Source organism: Megalops cyprinoides, chromosome 24 (genome assembly GCF_013368585.1).
Source record: "Megalops cyprinoides isolate fMegCyp1 chromosome 24, fMegCyp1.pri, whole genome shotgun sequence".
Classification (NCBI taxonomy): domain Eukaryota; kingdom Metazoa; phylum Chordata; class Actinopteri; order Elopiformes; family Megalopidae; genus Megalops; species Megalops cyprinoides.
Genome location: NC_050606.1, coordinates 19557196 through 19563195, shown reverse-complemented (window position 1 = coordinate 19563195; position 6000 = coordinate 19557196).

Below are 6000 nucleotides of genomic sequence, written 5' to 3'. Positions count from 1 at the left end.
TACGGACCACCCTAAGGCCAAACTGCTTTTTATGCTTCTCGTGCTAACTTGCAAAGTCTTAGACAGATGAGTGTAGATCGGTAGGGAGACATTGTCCTAAGAACCTTTCTCAGAATCCAATCCTTATTCCACAAGTGTCCCTCTATAGTCTTCCTCTTTATTCGGAAACGCCAGAGACCTTGGCCACTGCAGCATTCCAGAGGCTTTCCTATACTGTACAGACAGCCAAATGTTAAATAATTCACTGACCTTAGGAATATCAGTTCAGAAAATTTTATCAGTCAACTTTACACAAAGGCTGTATTTCTGGCTATTCTTTTCTTCTGTTTTTTTTTTTTTTTTTTTTTTGTACTTTCAAAGCAAATGTTAACCTTCATTTTCAGGTATTTTCCACATGTGTTCTTATGTTCTCATGTTTGCATTTTCCCTAATTGTTGTTCTGACATGTTAAGGACATGTCGACTTTTAAGGGAATGTGGAATGTATGAGTTAACATAGCTTGTTCCAGTGACTGATATTGTGTGATATAATATCAGTCTTTTTACAACCCATCAAACAGGTATACAATAAAATCCATCGCAGTACACACTGTGGCCAGTGGTCTTTATAGCTGTGCTACTGTGGTTTTCTTAGGAACTTATGACTGGTGATATATTGTAGCACCCAGGAATGAGTGATCATGAAGAGGGAAAAAGGAATTAATGGCCTGTGATGCCATGTGAAGGACATTATTATACATTATTTTTATTTGTTCGGGTTACTAACTGGAGGCTGTTGATCTAAAATATTCTGTCTCGGCTCAGGATGTACATCTGCATATCTGTCAGACTTCATACGTCTTAATAACACTTTTTCTGAATTATCTCAAGTTCAGTGCGACATCCCACAAGTTTCTTGTGGGATCTCATTCTATTCTGCTTTTTTTTTTGTATTAACTTTGAAAAATGGTGTTCAATGCTTTGTGACTTTCCATTGTAAAAGTGTACTGTAGCGAATAAAATTTGATCAATTGACTGGGGTAACAGTGAAATGATCCATGCCGTTAAAAGTGGGCCTCACATTACCCAAACAAGAGTATTGATTTATATCAGCAAGGTAAGTAACTTTCTGATATGGATGAACCTACTTAATACCCCTGGGCTGTGCAGGTAAAACTAGGTGTAACAGCTGGGGTGTAAAAACAGGTCAATTTAACATTGAGCAGTACAAAAGAGGCTTAAATAAGATGACATAAAGTATGTTGGGCTACATCTAATGATTGAAATGGGAAATAGGCAGTAAGATTTCTGTATGCATTAAAGCTTAAGGGATATGTGTAGCGAGCACTTTTAAGGGCCATTGACATGATGTGTGCTTAGTTTGTACAAATAAACACTTCTCCTCAGTTCATTTTCAAATGCTTATCATGTGTATCAGGGGGTCTCCTTTGGTTTGTAAAATGCTTGGAAAAAAAGACTAAGCTGGTGTCTCATTACAGTCACTGAATGCGGAATTCTTTTTTCTCTATGTACTTTTTGTGGCATTAATCTGTTACAAAATGGGTGACACCATCTGAAGAGAGGGTCATGGGAGCATTCTCTTCGACTGTTTCCAGACTCCACTGTCTGCTCTGTGGGGGGTCTGTTGGTCTGAGCTTGAGGCACCAATGAGGCAACACTGTCCTTTCCCAAATCTATTGTTTCATTTGGGTCACAGTGCAGTATCAGACCTCTAGGCTGGCCCATGGTTGGTCCTGCCCACCAATGGAATCGTCTGTCTAGACCCAGAGGGGCGGAAAAAAGTGGTTTCAGCCGTCCTATGGGTCATCCTGTGGAAACAATTCAGTCCTCAGAGGAAGGAATTCTGGGATTTTTTTCCTCTCAGCTAAATCTAGAGTTCATGTGGGGTTACTGTTGGGAATACTTGATTTCTTGTTTATTTATGTATTTGTGAGTTATTGTAAGCTTCTCTTAACACGCATAATTAAATTCAAATACTTTCATTTGGACTGTTATTGTAGATTATTTCAGTGTGTTACGTATTTACATAATTTTGAGAAGTTTTTCATATCCTTTTTTAACATTTACCACAGAATTGTCTCAGATTCACTGTCCTGTTCAGGAAGCTACACAGAATCTCTGTGAACTTGCGTTGGCACACTGTGAATCACTTAGTAAACAGGAAGAAATGGCTGAAGGTGAAGAACATTGGGGAAAAAAGGTTCTTTTGATTTCTGTTCCCTTTGTATTGGCAAGTCAGGATGCACCACCCAATAGAGTCTCAGTTCTGAATACAGTCCATAAATAAACTCTCTGTCTCGCCTTTGACTGAGCTTATACAGTGATCTCCAGGGATTTAACAGATCAGATGGAAAAGCCCTTTGTATTTCTCTTAGATATGAGGGGCTTACAGCAGTGCAAAACCAGGAGGGTTGTTACACAGCTAAAGAGTAAGTTCACTATTATGACTGAGCTGTGATTAATTATGCAGTAGTAGTATGAAAGCCAGAATGTATTCCACAGTTTTTTAAGTGACAGTTTTAAGTGATAGGGGTGGTGGTGAGAGCAGATAAATATTTCCAATCCACGTGGGTGAATCGGTCTACACTTTCCTGAAATGAGACATTGTTTCCCACCACAAAACACAAGCACAATGTCTCATAAGCCTCACATGAACAAACTTACCTGTCATATCGGCCCCAAAGAAATGTCTTTACTTGACTAGTGAAATTTAATCCTCAAGGCTTTGGGAAGGACAAACCCCTGAGATGGGCTGTGTTTCTGTGAGGAAGATGTGTCTCTGCTTATGTAGGTGTCTACAGCACTGGGCTCAGACAGGTGCAGCTTTTGTCAGCAGAGAGAAGGGAGGAATCAAAGCTCTGCCATTTAAAAAGAGGTGCAGTGTGTGTGAGTGTGTGTGTATGTGTGTGTGTGTGCGTGTGTCTGTGTAGGGCCAGAGCTGTGCTGGGCTTTCAGATCATGGCAGTGTGGAGGGTGTGGGATTGTGTAGGCAGTGTGGGATTGCAATACAGATGGGAGCTTCACCCTGGGGCGTAGCAATGAATTTTCAGGCAATATCTGTGTTTGAGTCCCCTGCCTCTCCCCATCTCTCTCACACACACACAAATACATCTCCCCAACCCAAACACACACACACACACACACACACACACACTACATGATAACCACTATCTGAGCAGCTCTAATCTCAAATTGATAGATTTAGGTCCTATCTGATTAATGTCCTTTGCCTTCCTGTCTCACAGCTTGTCAACAGATGGCTAAGTTGTAGTCACTCCTGACTCATTGTTGAATGCAGGTAGTTTTTGACCTGCCCTTGCTGAAGGCCTGGTCTCCCCCAGTGACCATCGATCTGGGCTGCCAGTAAAGAGCATGTACTGACGAGTCATTGCAATTATGTGACACGACACTACAGTAGACTCCAGCTGCTAGATTTAGTGAATGTAAGGTGAATACATGGCAAGAGGGTTTTGAAACGGTCTTTGTGAACGTCATCAAGGGCGCTCGCTTTCCTTCTGAATGACAAATTCCTGGACATTAATAATAAGGTTGATTGTGTGATTGACTTTCATGCTGGCTATCAATCCCTGTGCAACAACCAGCAAGGTGCAAGTTTCCCCACTTCCAGCAGCAGCGCTGTAATGAGTCACTTCTATGTGCTTTGGGAAGATTATCATACCTTCTACTACATTATATATTTGATGCCTTCAAATTTAGCCCTCTTTGCTACGTAGCCCACCTTGAGACTTTGCAAGGACCCCTTACTCTGACTGAATGTCTGCCAATCTTGCTTAATTTTCATTTGCCCATTTGCCAATTTTGAAAGCAGGGGGTATTCAGGAGAGGACCTGCCTTCTTCTGGTATATGTTAGACTAAATCGTTCATCTCAGTTTTGCTATGTAGACCTCTGAAGTTGTTCTGCCTATCACCAAATTTGTCTGGCTGTATTCGCCACAGAGCACAGCAGTGTTCACCTGTCCAGTCTGTGGGAGCTGCTCTTGCTACTCCTTCTGCTGGGTGATTTTTGCTGCTTAGCACTCTGTCTGGCAGTGCTAACAGCAGTGCTAACATTACTGTCTGGCGGCAACTCAGTATAGGTAACATCGATGCTAATGTGACAGTGAGGCCTAGGCCCACCTGCATACGCATGCTGCTCAACAACTGTCCCTTGTTTTCTTCAGAAATGTTCTGGCAGTGAAGATCTTCCATTGGAACCAATGCTTGCTTTTGCATCTCTGTTTTCTTCCTTTTTTGAGCATCAGATTTACGAAAATACATGATTTGTATATTCCTATCTAGGTAAAGTTCATAACTGAGAGAGTTTGCTTAACGTTACCTATCACCTTAAATGAGCAGGCAGTGTGCTCTGGAGCAAACAATGATAGAAGAGGGGAGTACACAATGAAGATTATAATGGTAAGTCTTAAAATTGTCATAAAAAAGATTCAATGATTCAACGCACTCAATGAAACAAATTTTAAATACAATAAAGTTCAACTCGTTAATGGCAGCCTTCAGAGTGCAGCCCTGGCTTCACCACTGTGGAATGGCACCAAAATTCTCAGGTCCTGAGTCTGAGAAGTAAAGGGTGTGGCCAAAAATATCAGTCTCCTTAAAAAATCACTACCATCCATTTATCACAACTAGCAAAACACACACACACACACACAAAGACACCTGTAAGACAGAAACACACACACACAGCAACAGCATTCACACGGTACATTAAAGATGTAAGCAGCATTTAAAAAAAAACATGTGTTTGCAAACAGAAAGACGAGAGCAGGGGTGTGCCACTCTGACGGGCTCTGTGGCGGTCACAACAATAAGCAGCAGGGAAGCGTGGCTATGCTGGCCAGCGCCACAGCCGGCCCATTTCCTTGAATTCTTCCCTGCTCTGGGAAACAGAGTTGTATATCCTTCCTGCGGTCGGAGCTCAGCTTCGGCTCTGAGGAGTCATCCCGCACGCTTTCTCAGAACCCCTCACATGCCTTCCTTTCTCAACATCATACACATTATATTACATTACATGCATTTAGCAGACACTCTTATGCAGAGCAACGTCCATCACAATAGAACATATGTGTATCCATTCAATTTAGATGAGCAACAGTGTCAGACCAGGCTAACAGCACTACCAGACCAGGCTCACCACACAGCTGCTTCTCCAGGCAGAAATAAGGCTCATTATTGTCCTGTTGTCATTTCACACATGATTTGTTTTACTTTATGTCCGATGCCTAATACAGGGCCCAAAACCAAGACAAGTTCAGCTGCAGTAATTTTTTATGAAAGTTATAGGTTAGTGTCCATTGAATGTCCCTACCAGAAGCATGGTTGAGTCCAAGGGTCGGTCCATGAGTACTGTAAAGCTGCAGGTAATTTGTCTTACTGTTATTTGAAGCTTAAATGACGATAAGCATTTGAAATTTAAATTCAGGGAAAGTTTTTTGTTGAATGTGCCAAGCATTCATGTAGAGTGGATACTCTACAAAGGGTGTTAGATTTTTGGTAGGTCCAACAAAATATTCTTTGGTTTATGTTTTTTGAAGACATTCTATCTGTCCTCCAAGCACTTCTATAACTAGGAGTACTGAAGTATAAATAATGGAATTCAACAGCAAGACGTATACATACAGTATATACTGTATTTAACTATAATTCATTTGGGCTCCTACATGCACCCCAGAGGAACTACAGTACTAAACCCCAATGCAATATACAACTCTGATGCAATAGTATTTTATTTCATTTTGAAGACTTACAATCAAATGCAAATACAATATTCCCAGTATGTTTTCATATCTCACTTTGATACAAAGCTTTGCTTTTTATTTCAGCTGTAAACATAAGTATATATAACAGTTAATTTACAGGCTCTCATAACATAGAACTATCGTGCCAGTTCAACTGAACCCTGCAGCACGTGTTTGTGTAATGGTGATCTATCACTCTTCAGCATTTACTCACTAGGGGAAACTGTACACACTGTACAAGTTA